Source organism: Lactuca serriola, chromosome 6, assembly GCF_051521515.1.
Source record: "Lactuca serriola cultivar US96UC23 chromosome 6, Lser_US96UC23_V15, whole genome shotgun sequence".
Classification (NCBI taxonomy): domain Eukaryota; kingdom Viridiplantae; phylum Streptophyta; class Magnoliopsida; order Asterales; family Asteraceae; genus Lactuca; species Lactuca serriola.
The window spans coordinates 130564574-130584410 of NC_136413.1; positions in this window are offsets into that span (position 1 = coordinate 130564574).

Genomic DNA, 19837 nt, shown 5'->3' on the forward strand with positions numbered 1-19837 from the left:
TGAAGGCAACCCAAAAGGACCATGCACCATCGGGTCAAGTACATACCAAAATAGTTATGGACTTAGACACTAATCCAACAAGCTTATCATCCTCAGACTGACGGACAGAGTGAGAGAACTATCCAAACCCTGGAAAACATGCTTAGATCATGTGTCATTGATTTCGGAAAGTTGTGGGACACACATTTGCCTTTGATCGAGTTCTCGTACAAAAAAGGTTACCACACCAGCATCAAGGCTGCCCCGTTTGAAGCCCTCTACGGTTGCAAGTGCGGATCCCCTATGTGCTGGGCCGAGGTAGGGGACACGCAGCTAGCTAAGAGTCAAGTCCCCGACAGTGCTCTCACTGGTCCTGAAATCATTCGCGAAACCACCAAAAAGATCATCCAAATCCGGGAACGATTGAAAGCTTCACGAGATCGCCAAAAGAGTTATGCTGATAATCGACGGAAACCTCTGGAGTTCCATCTTGGAGACCGAGTCCTGTTGAAGGTCTCACCCTGGAAGGGCATGATACGCTTCGGAAAGCGTGGGAAACTTAATACGAGGTACATTGGACCTTTTGAGATCCTCGCCAGGATCGGTCCTATAGCCTATAAACTTCGATTACCCCATGAGCTTAGTAACATCCATCCTGTCTTTCATGTCTCGAACCTTAAAAAGTGTTTATCCGATGAAACCCTTGTGATCCCTCTGGATGAAATCGAGATCAACGAGAAATTGAACTTCGTAGAGGAACCGATCGAAATCAGGGATCGAGAGATCAAACGTACGAAAGAAAGTCGCATCCTGATAGTGAAGGTTCGCTGGAATGCCAAGCGGGGACCGAAATTCACCTGGGAGCGCGAAGACTCGATGAAACAGAAGTATCCGCATCTCTTTCCAAATCCATGATTTGTATCTTAATTCTGAATTTCGGGACGAAATTCCCACTAACGGGGGGATAATGTGACAACCTATAATTTATTATGTCACTAAAACCGTTCCCGTTAAATAAAACCGTTGTATTCAATTTGCTCCGTTAACCTTTGCGTTAATTAATTTAATCGCGACTTTTAATTCGTTTTTGTAAGTGTCGGGATGTGTTATAAACACTAAAATATTTTCCATATTTATTTGGAAAATTATTAGTTTCATCCAAGTTGAGTTATGGCAAAATTTATCGGGTATGACCAAAAGTCGCGTCTAACGTCAATATCGGGTAGAATTCCTCTGGGCCACAAACTCAACCCCTATATAAGGGATTGAGTGACATCATTTTGAGGCTTTTCCTCTCTCTCTCTCTCTCTAAAAACTTTCTCTCACTACACTCTCTCTCTAGAAATCGAAATTGGTCCAAAAATCCCAATTTCAAGCATCATTTGGTAAGCAATCCATCCTAAGCTTGTTGTTTAACTTGAATAGTATGAAAATTCATGTTGGAATCACCCAAAACACCCTTGAGCATGATTTTACGGTTTGGGGACCCTCCCAAAACCGTGAACACCTCTTGTGAGGGTTTTGAAGCCTCAAAACCCCACCAAAACATTTCTAGGGGTTAGATTCGACTTAGAAACTTACATGCATGAGTTTAGGACCCCAAAATCGTATCATTTGACGTATGGACATGAGTTTACAGCCCAAGAATGTCCTTGGATCGTAAACCCTCATTCATGGACCATAAACTCATGTTAAAGTGTCAAAATGCCCTTAAACACCTCCAATGAACTTCCATGAGTGCATAGAACATTGTAACCCTTCCAAGAAATGCACCAAAACATGCACAAATGGAGCAAACTAGAGTTTACGGTCCAAGAACATTCTTAGACAGTAAACTCATCTCCTTAGACCATAAACTCTTCAATTGGGTGTTAAAGTGCCTTTAACACCCTGTATGGCTTGGAATTGAACCTAGAACCTTGTATGCTTAACCTTCAACCACTAAAACCCATGAATCATGGACAAACATGAGTTTACGGTTGTAAAATCATGTGTTTAAGGTAGTAAACTCCCAAGAACATATTCATAGACCATAAACTACTTTTCCAAGGTCAATTCAAGTCCCAAACACTTCCTAAGCCATAGAATCAACACTAGAACCTTCCGTGGTGCATTGTAATTGACCTAAGACCACCAAATCACATTGAATCATGTCACACAAGAGTTTACGGCCGTAAACTCATAGTTTATTTCCATAAACTCCTCAAATGGTTCTTAGGGTGTCCAAATCTCATTCAAAAGCCTTGAAACCAAGTCTAGTATCAACCCACAAGTGATATAAGGCCATTTAGCAACCAAAAACACCCCACCATGAGTTTACGGCCGTAAACTCATGGAGAATGGGTCTTTTGGACTGTAAAATCTCAAAGGAGGTTACTCTTGGGGAGTAAACTCCATATCCAAACCATACTCGTCCATAGATGCTACCCGGGTCACTCCAAACCCTTGGATTGAAGTGTTTTCACGTCTAGAAGTGTTTACCCTTATCTAATTAGTAGTTTGAAGTCTAATTAGATACATTTGTGTATCTTTCCATATTACATAGGAACCTCGCGCGTTATCAAGCCCCGAGCTGACGCTTAGCATTCAAACTGTCTCGTTTTCTCGACTGGTGAGTTCATACCCCTACCTTTTTTCAATGTTCTTCACTGTTTTCAGCGGGGAATACAAGCAAAGTACAAGGAATACTTGTACTCAAAAACTTGTTTTACATGTGTTGTGTTTCATATTTCAAATGCTTTTAACGTTGACAATCGTATCAGATAACCGTTTGAACTTGCAGAACGCATTACCGTATTATTTGTGAAAAACGTTATAAAATGTTGTATTTTCTATTTTCACAAATGGTTTTCCATATCATATGAGTTAAAAGCATAACTTTTGAACTTTGAAAATGAAACTTAGTACACTATTTTGTCCTCGGTAACACTCCATAGAGATACGCGAGTGGAGGATTATTGTATTATTACTAGTAAATTTGTTATTCCTATAAATTGGAGACACGTCCTCGGTGAACACTCCACAGAGATACGCGAGTGGAGGACCACACCCGTAACCAGAATCTCTTAGATAGGGAGCATGACTTGAGTGTATAGATCTATACGGGGCTGACTAACCCACACCTGGCTGCTAGCTACAGCCGAACCGAAAGGTTCAAGAGTGACGAAAGTCATAATGTGATGTGGACTACTTATTGCCATATCTAGTCTATCGTATGGTTATGGAACTCACAATTTGGATAACAGAGATTTACTTGTTAGTAATAATGGATTTAGTAACTAGTTTACTTTGTACATATTAGTTTTATATACGTGTTAAAACTAATACATTTCAAAAGGACAACCAGGTTTTCAGTATACATCTTTCACATTACAGATTGGCAACCAACTTTCAGGAAAATATGGGATTTTCCTGGGGTAACATTTGTACATAACCAGATTCGTGTAACAAACCGGATAACTAAACTTTACAATTCACAAGGGTAACCAGATGCTCAGTATACATCTTTTACATTACCTTTCGGTTTGGTAACCAGTATACATCTTTTTCATTACATTTCGAATGGGTAACCAACTTATAAGAAAATATGGGATTTTCTTGGTGCGTAACTATTTCAGAAAACAGAAAGGAAACTTGTACATTTTCAGAAAACAAAACCACTTATGAACTCACCAGCTTTATGATGATTTTCAAACTGCTTGTATTCTCAGGTCCATTTTAGAAAGGTATCCAATGATTCCTTTTGGCGAAGACGGACTGCGTAGAAGACACGTCTTACTTTTGTTCATATATACTATCTATAACACTTGTATAACTTGGTTTTCAAACAAATGTAATTTCTAATATGTAATGTAATGTTTGTTTACTTTGCTTACTATGTACATTGGTTATGATACATACATGAAGTCACCTCCGCCCCGGAACATTTCCGCCCTGGGTTTTGGGGAGTGACAAATAATGCGGAAAAATCTTGTTACAAAAGGTGGTCCTCCACTCGCATATCTCTGTGGAGTGTTACCGAGGACGAATTAAAAGTACTAAGCTAATGCTTTTAACAGTAATGACATGGAAAAATCATTTGTGAAATATAAAATATGACATTTTATGACGAGTTTCACAAACAGTTTGAAAACTAACTCTACAAGTTAAACGGTTGGTTAATACGATTTCCAGTGTTAAAAGCATACGGAATATGAAACATTTCAAATGAAATAATACGTTTGAGTACAAGATATTCTTGTACTTTTTCCTGTATTCCTCCCGTGAAAACATTGAAAAACACAGAAAAAGGTGTAGGGGTATGAACTCACCAGTCGAGAAATGTGCCGGTTAGGATCCTAAGTGGTAGTTTGGGGCTTGAATACACGCGAGTTTCCTATGTAATATGAAGAGATACACATTTGTATCTAATTAGACTTTGAACCACTAATTAATTAAGATAGTACACTCCGAGACGCGAAAACACTTTATTTCAAATGTTAGGAGTGACCCGGGTGGCATCTATGGATGTGTAAGGCCTAGACATGGAGTTTGCTCTTCAAGAGTAAACTCCTAAGGGAGTTTTCGGCCCAATGACCATATCCCCATGAGTTTACGTCCGTAAACTCATGGGTGGTGTGTTCTTAGATGCTCAAAGGTCATACAACAATTGTGGAATTTGGCTAGGATCAAATCTAGGGCATAGGAAGGGATTTAATCATCATATGGACCATTTTAAGGAGTTTACAGCTATAAAATAGGAGTTTATGGCTGTGAACTCTCATATACCCATTCCTTTTGTGTTTTGGTGGTTCTAGGTTAATCACATGTGATTCTAGCTCAATGTACAAGCCATGGAAGGAAGTTAGGGCACCATTTGACCACTTTTGAGGAGTTTACGGCCCAGGAACCATTCCTTGGAGAGTTTACGGCCGTAATCTCCTATGGGGTGGTTTCTTTCAAGTTTAAGGTCCCAAACACAATGGTGGTTGGTTCTAGACATTATTCCAACGCATAGGAGGTGTTTAAGGGGCATTTTAACACCTTAAATGGTGTTCACGGCCCATGAATGAGGTTTTACGGTCCAAGCATGTTCTTGGGCCGCAAAACTCATGTTTACTCACCAAATGTTATGATTTTGGTGTTCCAAGTCCATTCATACAAGCCCTTAAGCCATAACTAAGCTCTAGAAATGATTTGGAAGGGTTTTGGGGCTCCAAAACCCCATTTATGGGTGTTTACGGTTTGGGATTGTTCCAGGGCCACAACCACATGTTCTTCGTCCTTTTGGATGATTTTGACACGAATTCGAAAGCTAAACATGCTAAACTATGAGCTAGGATGAATCATTTACCAAATTGGAGCTTGAAATGGGGTGTTTTGGATCAAAACTTGGATTGAAGAGAGAGAGAGAGAGAGTAGAGAGAGAGTGAAAAAGCTTGAAATGAAGTTCTTTCACCTTTATATATGGTTTGAGTTTGAGACTCGGTGGAAATCTACCCGATACTGACGTTAAACGAGACTTATGGTCGTACCCGATTTAGTTGTCGTAACCCGACGGGGTCAAAATTAAAAATTTTCCAATTGAATATCGAAGATGTTTTCACGTGTTTCTAATGTGTTTGGACACTCATGAAGTCATAATAAAAGTCTCAATTTAAATGACTTAATCCGGAAACGTAAACGAACAAGTTTTGATCCAAAACACCCCATTATCCCCGCTTAGCATTCCAGCGAACTTTCACTATCAGGATGCGGCTTTGTTTCCTACTTTTGATCTCTCGATCCATGATTTTAATTGGTTCTTCAATAAAGTTCAGGTTTTTGTTAATTTCGATCTCGTCAAGGGGGATCACAAGGGTTTCATCGGATAAACACTTTTTTAAGATTCGAGACGTGGAAGACAGGATGGATGTTACTAAGCTCTTGGGGTAATTGAAGTTTATAGGCTACAGGACCGATCCTAGCGAAGATCTCGAAGGGTCCTATGTACCTCATATTAAGTTTTCCGCGCTTTCCAAAGCGTATCATACCTTTCCAGGGCGAGACCTTCAGCAGGACACGATCTCCGACTTGGAATTCTAGAGGTTTCCGTTTTTTATCGGCATAGCTCTTATGTCTGTATCGTGAAGCTTTCAGTCGTTCTCGGATTTGGATGATCTTCTCGGTGATTTCACGGATGACTTCAGGACCAGTGAGAGTACTGTCGGGGACTCGACTCTTAGCTAGCTGCGTGTCCCCTACCTCGGCCCAGCACAGAGGGTATCTGCACTTTCGACCGTAGAGGGATTCAAATGGGGCAGCCTTGATACTGGTGTGGTAACTGTTGTTATACGAGAACTCGATTAAGGGTAAATGGGTGTCCCACGACTTATCGAAATCAATGACACATGCTCTCAGGATGTCTTCCAGGGTTTGGATAGTTCTCTCACTCTGTCCATTTGTCTAAGGTAAACCTGCTATCTCGATCGGAGATAATGGACACAGGCACACCGTTCAATCGGACTATCTCTTGGATGTAGATTCGCGTGAGTCTTTCCATCTTGAACGATTCTTTAATCAGAATGAAGTGAGTGGATTTTGCCAAACGATCGACAATTACCCAAATGGTATCGTACCCACTCGGACATTTGGGTAACTTGGTGATGAAATCCATGGTAATCATCTCCCATTTCCATTCGGGTATCTCGGGCTGCTGGAGCAAACCCGAGGGTTTCTGGTATTCGACCTTTACCTTGGCGTAAGTTAGGCACTTGCCCATGAAGGTAGCGATTTCAGCTTTCATGTTTGGCCACCAGTATTGTTTCTTGAGATCTAGGTACATCTTATCTGAACCCGGGTGAACAGAGTATCTGGTCTTGTGTGCTTCACTCATGACAACCTCCCTGAATCCTCCGAACTTTGGGGTGTAGATCCGATTCATGAAACAATAGACTCCATCACCTCTGATCTCAAGATTCTTATCCATTCCTCTTAACGCTTCGTTCGACACGTTCTCTGGTTTGAGGGCTTCTAACTGGGCTTCTCGGATTTGCATGGATAAGTGGAAATGGATAGTCATTGTCAGTGTCTTCACCTTGCGGCTTGAACTTTCCTTTCGGCTAAGGGCATCTGCCACCACATTGGCCTTGCCGGGATGGTAGCGGATTTTGCACTCATAGTCACTGAGCAGCTCTATCCAACGTCGTTGCCTCATGTTTAAGTCTTTCTAATCGAAGATGTGCTGCAGGCTCTTATGGTCAGTGAAGATCGTGCACTTGGTTCCATAGAGATAATGTCTCCAAATCTTCAGTGCAAAGACTACTACTCCTAACTCCAAGTTGTGAGTGGTATATTTGACTTCGTGTGCCTTTAGCTGTCTCGAGGCATAAGCAATAACTTTTCCCCTTTGCATGAGCACATAGCCTAAGCCCTGATTGGACGCATCACAGTAGACGACGAAATCCTCCGTCCCTTTAGGCAGGGACATGATAGGAGTGTTGCACAAGGTTTGCTTTAACGTTTGGAACACAGTTTCTTGCTTTTCACTCCAACAAAAGGGTACACCTTTCTGTGTCAGAGTAGTTAAGGTTTTGGCGATTCTGAAAAAATTATGGATGAATCTCCGATAATAGCCGGCGAGACCCAAGAATTGACGGATTTCTGTGGGTGTTTTCGGTGCCGACCAATTCTCTATTGCTTTGATCTTGGAAGGTTCCACGTGTATACCTTCCTCGCTTACCACGTGACCAAGGAAGGTTACCTTCCGAATCCAGAATTCACACTTGGATATTTTTGCGTACATCTTTTCGGATCTAAGAGTTTCCAACACTAACCTCAAGTGTTGTTTGTGATCTTCTTCGCTTCTGGAATAGACAAGTATATCGTCAATAAACACGATGGCGAACTTGTCTACAAAAAGACGACACACCCGGTTCATCAGGTCCATGAACACTACCGGTGCGTTGGTTAGACCGACGGGCATCACTATGAACTCGTAGTGACCATATCGAGTCTTGAATGTTGTCTTGGAAACATCATTCTCATGAACTCGTAGCTGATGGTACCCTGACCTAAGGTCTATCTTTTAGAAGTAGCTAGCTCCCTGAAGTTGATCGAACAGGTCATCTATTCGAGGAAGAGGATATCGGTTTTTAACGGTCAACTTATTCAGCTCACGGTAGTCGATACACATCCGAAAGGATCCATCCTTCTTCTTTACAAACAATACCAGAGCTCCCCAGTGTGAGGAACTCGGTCTGATGAACCCTTTGCTGAGTAGCTCATTAAGCTGACTGGATAACTCCTGCATTTCTGCTGGCGCTAATCGATACGGAGATTTGGCTACGGGGGTAGCTCTAGGAATTAGGTCGATGTGAAACTCAACTTGACGTTCGGGAGGAATTCCTGGGAGCTCTTCAGGAAAGACATCAGTAAAGCTGTAGACTTCGGGGATGCTCTCGAGGTCTTTAATTTCCTGTTTCTCATTGATCACATGGGCTAGGAATGCATGGCACCCATTTCGTAGAAGCTTTTGAGCTTTGATGCAGGAAATGATGTGAAGGTTGGAACTAAGTTTATCACCATAGATCATGAGGGTTTGACCAGTAAGAAGATTGAGACGGATGGCTTTTTCATAACAAAGGATATATGCATGATTGGGACTCAACCAATCCATGCCAATGATAACATCAAAGCTCTTTATCGAGACCGGCATAAGATCGATGGGAAAAGAATGATCGTTCTGGGTAAGGGTACAGCCTATGAATATATCGCTAGCGTTTTCTTTCTCACCGTTAGCCATCTCGACAGTAAAGGTTTCGGTTAATGGTTGAGGATTATGCTTAAGGAGATGTTTGAATGAATGGCTAACAAAACTTCTTTTTCCAAAATTTTCTTTTCTCACCACTCCTTTTTTTCGGTTCAGGAGTGGTGGCTGCTTCCTCAAGGTCATCACTATGGTCAATCAGAGTTTGCGCTAAGCATTTTGCGCTGTCATAGGTGTCTAGCTTCGCAGCCAAAACATTTCCTTTGGTTGGCTGGGTCAGCCGCCAGATGAATCTCTCAATCTTTTTGCTTTCCAGGGTAATCATTCCCGGGCAGAGAACCACTAGGTCATCAAATCTGGAAGTGTAAGCGGTGATATCGGAACCCTTCGTCTTTAGGTTCCAGAGTTCATGCTCCAGTTTTTGCATTTCGCCCCGAGGGCAGTACTCCGTAAGAAGAAGTTCCTTCATGGCCTCCCAACCCATAACATTGGCTACAGGTAGGGTTAAGGATTTGACTCGGCCATTCCACCAAGTCAGGGCTTTATCGGTGAAAGTGCAGGCGGCGAACTTCACCTTATCAGATTCAGAGCAGGCACAAATTTCAAAAATAGACTCGATTTTCTCGAACCATCGACTCAGGGCGATAACACCTCCAGTGCCATCGAAATATGTAGGTTTCGCATTCATAAAGTCTTTGTAGGAACACTCCTTCCGGTGTCCCTGGTTACCGTCCTGGTTTTGAGATTGAGTACCACCTCCTGAGCCACCGGAGCCACCGAGGTTCATTTAAGACATGGCGGCTGCCACTGCGGCAGTAACAGCTGCCTGGAACATCACATGATCAAATTGAGGAGGAGGTGGTGGCGGAGGGTTGTTGTTCTTTGAGCTGAGTCTCTTTCTTGGAGGCATCTTGATCTAAAAAGATCAGGAAAGAGAGGATGGTAAGTCCTCTGAATTGAATCAAGAGATATGAAACAAGGGATATCTCATTATGACAGATAAAGTGTTCTACTATGCGATAATATAGGAAAGTTAACAAGGCAAGAAATTATCGCTAAAGGAATGAATGAGTAGCAACACTTGAATGAGGATTTCTATAACGAAGTTGGCTCTAGAAAATACTCCCATAGTATTTTTATGTTTTCGCTGCGACGACGGCTCCTTTCTTGGATATTAGGTAAGTTTTAGGTCTGTTGCACACCAGAGTCACTCCCAAGCACATGTTGGCCGTGTCTCGAATGAATATAGTTGATCAGGCTATATTGACCCTAGACACGACTACATAACTACCCAGGTTTAACCGCAGTGTACAATACCCAATTACTTATGTTTTGTTCTACTCGTAGTAACGAATTCCTGCGGTTAGGTATTCTTGTATAATTTTGAAAAATACTTATATTTTAAAGTATACTTTTAGTTCAGAGCACTTCGGCCCCTTAGTGTTTATAGTCTTATACCATGTAAGGTTTGGTATACTTAGTTCACTATAAACAAGGGCTCTGATACTAATCTGTCACACCCCAGAACCGAAGGCGGAAACGTTCCGGGGCAGAGGTGACGTCATGTTAAGTATCACGACCAATGTACATAGTAAGCGAACTAAACACAACCATTACATTACATAGAAGTATTTACATTTGTTTGAAAGTAAAGTTATACATGATTATAGATATATAAATCCAAAATGAACAAAAGTGAAGGCGAGACTGCTATAATGCTCCGTCTTCTCTAAAAGATCGCGGGGTACCTGTCTCTCAATATTATAAATTGGTTTGGTGGTTAAGGTGTTGGCACTTTGAAGCCTAGGTCTCTCAGGTTCTATTCTGTCACACCCCGGAACCGAAGGCGGAAACTTTCTGGGGTGGAGGTGACGTCATGTTAAGTATCACAACCAATGTACATAGTAAGCGAAGTAAACACAACCATTACATTACATAGAAGTATTTACATTTGTTTGAAAGTAAAGTTATACATGATTATAGATATATATACATCCAAAATGAACAAAAGTGAAGGCGAGACTGCTATAATGCTCCGTCTTCTCCAAAAGATCGCGGGGTACCTATCTAATGCGGACCTGAGAATACAAGCAGTTTGAAAATCAGCATAAAGCTGGTGAGTTCATAAGCGGTTTGTTTTCTGAAAATGAACAAGTTTCCTTTAGTGTTATGAAACAGTTGTTATCTAAGAAAATCCCATATTTTCTTATAAGAAAAGTCTAGTTATGCAATGTTACACAATTTGGTTAAGAATAGTTAAGTTATCCCAGGAAAAACCCTTATTTTCCTAAAACTTGGTTACCAATCCGGAATGAAATGTACAAGTATCTACCATACTTGCAGTGTTAAGAGAAGTATTCTGAAAACCTGGTTATCCTTGTAAAGTGCATTAGTGTTAACACGTATATAAAACTAATAAGGAGGAAGTAAACTAGTTACTAGGTTCATTATTACTAACAAGTACATCTATGTTATCTAAATTGCGAGTTCCATAACCATATGATAGACTAGATATGGAAATAAGAAGTCCAATATCATTTTATGACTTTTTTCACCCTTGGACCTTTCGGCCCGACTGTAGCTAGCAGCCAGTTGCGGGGTAGTAAGCCCCGTATAGATCTATACACTCAAGTCATGTTCTCCCTCCAGGAGATTCTGGTTACAGGGGCGCTCCTCCACTCGCGTATTTTTGTGGAGTGTTACCGAGGACGAATCAAAAGTACTAAGCTAATGCTTTTAACAGTAATGACATGTAAAAATCATTTGTGAAATATAAAATATGATATTTTATAACAAGTTTCACAAACAATTTGAAAACTAACTCTACAAGTTAAATGGTTGGTTAATACGATTTCCAATGTTAAAAGCATACGGAATATGAAACATTTCAAATGAAATAATAAGTTTGAGTACAAGATATTATTGTACTTTTGCTTGTATTCCCCCCCCCTCTTGAAAACATTGAAAAACACGGAAAAAGGTGTAGGGGTATGAACTCACCAGTCGAGAAATATGTCGGTTAGGATGCTAAGTGTTAGTTCGGGGCTTGAATACACGCGAGGTTCCTATGTAATATAAAGAGATACACATTTGTATCTAATTAGAATTTGAACCACTAATTAATTAAGATAGTACACTCGGAGACGCGAAAACACTTTATTTCAGTTGTTAGGAGTGACTCGGGTGGCATCTATGGATGTGTAAGGCCTAGACATGGAGTTTACTCTTTAAGAGTAAACTCCTAAGGGATTTTTCGGCCTAATGACCATATCCCCATGAGTTTACGGTCGTAAACTCATCGATGGTGTGTTCTTGGATGCTCCAAGGCCACACAACAATTGTGGAATTAGGCTAGGATGAAATCTAGGGCATAGGAAGGGATTTAATCATCATATGGACCATTTTAAGGAGTTTACGGCTGTAAAATAGGAGTTTACAGCCGTGAACTCTCATATACCCATTCCTTTTGTGTTTTGGTGGTTCTAGGTTAATCACATGTGATTCTAGCTCAATGTACAAGCCATGGAAGGAAGTTAGGGCACCATTTGACCACTTTTGAGGAGTTTACGGCCCAGGAACCATTCCATGGGGGGTTTACGGCCGTAATCTCCTAAGGGGGTGGTTTCTTTCAATTTTAAGGTCCCTAACACAATGGTGGTTGGTTCTAGACATTATTCCAAGGCATAGGAGGTGTTTAAGGGGCATTTTAACACCTTAAATGGTGTTCACGGCCCATGAATTATGGTTTATGGTCCAAGCATGTTCTTTGGCCGTAAACTCATGTTTACTCCCCAAATGTTATGATTTTGGTGTTCCAAGTCCATTCATACAAGCCCTTAAGCCATAACTAAGCTCTAGAAGTGATTTGGAAGGGTTTTAGGGCTCCAAAACCCCATTTATGGGTGTTTACGGTTTGGGATTGTTCCAGGGCCATAAAAACATGTTCTTGGTCCTTTTGGATGATTTTGACACGAATTTGAAAGCTAAACATGCTAAATTATGAGCTAGGATGAATCACTTACCAAATTGGAGCTTGAAATGGGGTGTTTTGGATCAAAACTTGGATTGATGAGAGAGAGTAGAGAGAGAGTGAAAAAGCTTCAAATGAAGTTCTTTCACCTTTATATATGGTTTGAGTTTGAGACCCGATGGAAATCTACCCGATACTGACGTTGGTCGTACCCGATTTAGTTGTCGTAACCCGACGTGGTCGAAATTAAAAATTTTCCAATTGAATATCGAAGATGTTTTCACGTGTTTCTAATGTGTTTGGACACTCATGAAGTCATAATAGAAGTCTCAATTTAAATGACTTAATCCGGAAACGTAAACAAACAATTCGATAAAGACGAGTTTTATTGACAAATACGGGTTACAACGACGGAATGAACTTCGGGTTGTCACATATTCTCACTTCTTATTTAGCCTTTGTTTTATCTCCTTAGCTCAGAAGTCCATCCAACATCGCTACACACATTAAAGCTCTGTTACTCTGATACTATAACACTCGGTTCTAAGGTATTTCTTATTGTAACCCTTGATATTAAATTAGTTTCTAGATTTGGTACCAAGGGGGTGAAAATGAAATTTTTGGGGAGGGGCGCATACACTAGGCATACTTCTAGTACGTGGGTCATACGTTGTCCGGGGATAAACCATAATTTTTAGGGTATGGACCATATTTAAGCATCAATATGGACTTAAGACTTTTCCCATGATAAGCCTCCTTCCCTCTAAAGATATCCCACGAAACCCTAGACATCCTTGGTGTATTCTTGATCTTTTTGTTGACCTTTGATGTTTTTTGGTGCATTTGAAGAAGGAGCGAATTGATGGTGGTGCATTGTTGGAGTTGGAGCTTCAAGATCCAGAACTATTTTCTTAATTGCAAGATTCTAGGGGTAAAAAGTTCTTACCTTGATGGTTCTTTTGTTAAGATCTCATTTATGGATATATTTAGGAGATTTTGGTACCATGACCTTGCTTCTTAGGAGTATGGCCACTCCAGAACTTTAGGGTGGCATTTCTGATTAGATTTGAGGTCCTTGAAGTATAAAAATCGAATCTTGGTGGTTTTGATTCAACCATGCATGAGTTGTTGGCCTTTGTAAGGAGTTTTGGACCTAGGGTTTAGTATTGGGTCCTTTTGGTCCATGCAAGTTAGTAAAGTTGCCAACTTTATGGATTAAGACATTGCTTAGAAGTAGATCTAAATTTTGGATGTTAAGGACTTAAGAAATAAATACCTTTTCTTAAGGATTTAGGCTCTGGCCAGTACGTCGGGCATACTTCTTAGTACGCTACGTGTATTGGGTATGAGGCTCGACGGAAGTCCTTGGAGTATGCGGGACGTACAGGTCAGGTACGTATGGCGTACTACCTGTTGTGGGCCTAGGACATGTTTTGGGCCATTTTGAGGGTTTGGGCTTTGATTGAATGGGTTTAGCTTTGAGGGTTAAAATAGCCTTTTACCCTAAGAGTTAGGATTACGGATTTGGGCTCTCGGTTATGGTTTATGATCTAATTATCAATTATGGTATTATTTTATTATATTTAGTGCGGAGATTTCCCGGATCAGCAGAGCATTTATCTAGTTTTTTAGTATCGAATGCACCAATGTCGACCCATGGATTATGATTATTAGTATGCTAGCAATCTATGTGACTCTTGCATGTGTTGTATGTTTTTGTATGTATACCGGGTGGGGCCTGATGAGTGTGTTAGGTGGGGCGCATCACATGTTACTAACAGATCTGTTCCGAGCGGGGCTCGATGGTTGTCGAGCAAGGTCCACTGCATATATATTAAGTGGTATTTTGGGGAATCCACTAAGCTTTATGCTAATGTTTTTCAGTTTATGTTTCGGGTACTTCCGGGTCGAAGGGAAGAGTTCAGAATGATCACATCACACACACCATGGCTTTCCGCTTTATTGACTCTGATGTATTTTGGATGATTATGGATACCTTATGATTTACTTATGGTTTTGATAAACACGTTTGGTTGATGTTTTAATTAATATAAAAGGAAAAAAATTTGGTTTTGGTTTTGAGACGTTACACATATGTTATATTAACTCGTTATCTTTATGCTTTATTTGATATCCATTTTAAGTCTCACGCCAATTCAAGGATCAAAACATACTTCAACATTAGGTTTATATAAGAAGACTTGAGGTGGTCGTTGCTATAGATCCACCCTATAGAAACAACAATTAGTTCCAACAATATTTTAGATATTTTTCATGTGGCCCGATGTTTAGGAACAATTTTTTGTTGCAATAGGGTAAGCGGGAATTTTTCATTACCATTTTTTGATGGAATATGGCAAGTAAAAAATTTCCCCTCTTCTTAGAGTGATGAAAATTTTATAGAAACTAAATTTTGCTGCTATAGATTTGATTTTTCTTTTTTAATGAACTTTTTTAAAATAATATTATTAATGAGATGAAAATTTATAGATATGAAAAGTGTTTTTTGCACCGAACCCTAAAGATCAATTCCTTTGCCTTTATTCACTTGCACCCAAAATAATATCAGAATGAGACACTAGGGGAGCAAGTCGAAGGGAGCATCACCGATCAACTATCTCAGACGAAGGAAGAAATGTCGGCAACGAAGCATATTTGGTGTGTATTCTTCCCTCTTCTCCGACATGCTTTACTTTCAACCCTTCTTTGCATACGTGTATATAACAATTAGGAAGGAAAAGAACGACAACCAAAGAGAAGGAAGCATTGTTGGCGACAAAGCATCTCAAATATGTATTCTTCCCTCTTCTCCGACCTACTTTTATTTCAACCCTATTTCACCAATTTGTTTCTATTCAGACTACTGAAATGTCAAAGCTTCTAATGCCACGATTTCTAGCGCAAAGTTTCCATTTGATGTGCAGGATTTCAATTTCAAGCAAATCAACTTATAAGTTTTGGTACATCACTTCTAATTATACATACAAAGCAACACATGCTGCGACACTAGGATAAGTTTTTCCTCTTATCGTTTCAATTTATGATGTAATTGTTAAGATAATGTCGAAAATTTTATTATTCATTATCCCAACTACCAATCGTCAATGCAATTCAATGATGCGACACTAGGATTTCATCAATTTCGAGAAACAAATTACCAAGAAAATACTAGCAATGAGGAGTAATTTTACAATTTAGAGATTGCATGATTTCATTTTCTTAATACATTGAACGGTTTGTATCAACTTGGATGTTAAGTGTTAGCTTTGGATTTAATGGATAATATTATGTTTTTAGTATAAAATATGGAAATATAATTAAAATGTTTTTGTACAAAATCTGGAAATCTAAACAAAAATATTTTTGTACAAAATTTTGAAAAAGATTCCTAATATTTTTAAAATAAAATATAAAAAAAAAATTGTTTGTTATAAGAAGGGATATCTCCAGAAAAGTCTTAATATTTTGGGCAATTTTTTAATAAAGTCCTAAATTTTATTTTTTGAATAAAAAAAGTCCTGACTTTTTCACCTTTTGAATAGAAAAGCCTAAGAAACCAACAAATTTATTCACTTTAGCCCTTTTGACCTGTTCAGCAGATCATGGGACCAAATTATTAATTTTTCAAAAATAATAAGACTTTTCTGCAGATTTCATCAAATTTTTTATAGAATGTATAAACATATTTTTTACATATTTATATCTACTTTTATATATTTGTGTATTTTTTATGCTTATATATATATATATATATATATATATATATATATATATATATATATATATATATATATTTGCGTATTTTTGTGTATTTTAAATGTATAAACGTATTTTTTACATATTTATATGTATTTTTAACCATTTTACATATTTTTATGTGTTATTTTTTAGGTATTTATATGATTTCTATGTATTTTTACGTATTTATGTATTTTTAAATCTTTTTATATAGATGTTTATGTATTTGAAATATATAAACGTATTTTTTATGTATTTATATCTATTTTTAAGTATTTTACATATTTTTTATGTATTACGTATTTATGTATTTTTTTTTTTGAAGTGTTGTATATAGATTTTTTTGTATATTTATGTATTTTAAATGTATAAACGTATTGTTTTACGTGTTTTTATGTATTTTTTTTAAGTATTTTACAAATTTTTTGTGTGTTTTTATGTGTTTTTTATGTACTATGTATTTATATGAATTTTTGCGTATTTATGTATTTTTTTAATTTTCTTATATAGACGTTTGTGTATTTTTATGTATATTAAATTTTTAATTGTATTATTTTTACGTGTTTAAATATTTTTTAATGTAAAAATAATACAATTACACATTTAATATAAATAAAAGTACATAAACATCTATATAAGAAAACTAAAAAAAAATACATAAATAGGTAAATATATATATATATATATATATATATATAAATACATAATACACAAGAAACATATAAAAACACACAAAAAATATGTAAAATACTTACAAAATACATATAAATACGTAAAAAAACATTTATACATTTCAAATACATAAATATATAAAAACATCTATATAAAAAACTTTAGAAAAAATACTTAAATACGTAATACACAAAAAATATGTAAAGTACTTAAAAATAGACATAAATACGTAAAAAATATATTTATACACTTAAAATACATAGACATCTATATAAAAAGCTAAAAAAATACATAAAAATATATGAAAATACATATAAATACATAATACATAAAAAATAACACATAAAAATACATAAATATATATATATATATATATATATATATATATATATATATATATAATGGTTAAAATTACATATATATATATATATATATATATATATATACGCTTATATGTTTAAAATACATAAAAATACGTAAATATATACATATATAAACATAAAAAATACAAGAATACGTAAAAATAGATATAGATATGTAAAAATATGTTTATACATTACATCCAAGTTTTGATGAAATCGGCAAGAGAGTCTTATTATTTTCGAAAAATTAACAATTTGGTCTCATGACCTGCTGAACAGGTCAAAATGGCTAAATTGAATAAATTAACCGGTTTCTTCGGCTTTTCTATTCAAAAGGTAAAAAGTCAGGATTTTTTATTCGAAAAATAAAATTTAGGACTTTATTAAAAATTTTCCCAAAATATTGGGACTTTTCTGGAGATATTCCAAAAATTAACAATTAAATTTCAACTTTTTTTTATAGAAACGTCTAAAAAACTTGCTAATTTCTTTATTTTTCCTTTTTTTTGCCTTTTCTTGATATGTTCGGTAGGTACTTATGACTGAATCGTTTTATCCCGGTTCACTCTACTCCCCTTTTGCATCTCTCCCAAGCACTTTTTTCAGCGAGACGCTTTTCCAATGACACCAATTGTAACATCCAAAAATACGACCCAAAATTTTTTGTTTTAATAATAATAAAATCATATACTAAACATCATATCATAAAACCATACGTCAAATATCTCAAATCATAATAAAATGTCGTGAAATAACTGTATCATATCAAACTAAGAATCAAAACAAACTCCAAGGACAAAAACTGAAGCTGTGGGGTGTGCGATGTCATCATCATGAGCTCTTCCCTTTACTTGCAGAAGTACCTGAAACCAAAACTGAAAGTATAAGCACGAAGCTTAGTGAGCTCCCCGAAACTACCACGTACCATACAATACATATAAATCGCATACTGGGCCTTGCCCACTGCATCGGACCGAAGTCCGGAAATTGCATCGGACCGAAGTCCGGAACAAACTGCATCGGACCGGAGTCCGGGACTGTCTGGGGCCTTGCCCTCTGCATCGGACCAAAGTCCGAAAACTGCATCAGACCGGAGTCTGGAACTGTCTAGGGCCTTGCCCCCTGCATCGGACCGAAGTCCAAAAACTGCATCGGACCAAAGTCTGGAACTGACTGAACATAGCATAGCATAAACATATCAATTAGCATAAACAAATATACTACATACTGTATCGGGTCGTAGCCTGGAACACTTAACACATAAATCCTATCTGAGCCACGAAGGCATCAGATATACTAACTACTGCATCGGACCGAAGTCCGGAACTGCTGCCAACTAAATGGGTCGGCATTGTGGCCGTAGACCCGTTCCTACTAGACGGAAACTCACCTCGTAATCTGGCTGCTGAATGAACTGCTCAGGAAACTGTCTACTGCTGCTCCGGTATCTCCCCGACTACAATTTCCATAAGTACACCCAATCAATTACTCATAACTATATTGTGGGTAAAATGACTATTTTACCCCTGGTCAAAGTCAACCTATTGGACAAAGTCAATATACAGTTGACCTGACTCGTCGAGTTGGGCCACCAACTCGTTGAGTCCTTACTCCCACTTTCTTGTTTCTGCTCGTTACTACTAGTCGAGTTTGGCATAGACTCGACAAGTTCCTCTTCGCTTCTATCACTCAGTCAATCTGCATCCGACTTGCCGAGTTGTATGAACAACTCGTCGAGTCTGTTCTTGAGGTATGAAGATTGCCTTGGACTTGCCGAGTCAGGGCATTGACTCGCCGAGTCCCTACATGAATGAGTCCGATCTCCGACTCACTGAGTCCACCTATAACTCACTGATTCCACTAGGCATGACACATGAAGCGGAAGAAATCGGGGACTCGCGACCCGACTCGCCGAGTCTGAAGAACAACTCGCCGAGTCGGTTTCATGCAACACTACTCCGATGATTCTACTCAAAACCGATGCATGCAACTTACAGATCTAGGTTCCTAAAGCTTGATTAGCCCGTAAAGTTTCCAACTTTACGTGTAAATATGCATCAATACGGGTTTAAAGGCTCAAAATGCACTAGAAGGATAGATCTAGGGTGTTCATGCGAAAAAGGTTCCATAAAGGCAGAAGATTTGAGCTTCTGGAGCTCAAACATAGATAGATCTGAAGGCTACTCGACAACACATGCTTTCAATATTACTTACTAAGCCAAAAATGATAAAAACAAGCCACACAAGGGATCTAATTGAGGAATGACAAAGGTTTGAGCTTGATACCTCAAAGAAGACTGTGATACCACCACAAACTCAGATCTAAATGCTTCTCCATTGATTCCTCCTCTTCTCTTCTCTTCTCTTCTTCTATTCCACAAATGAACCACA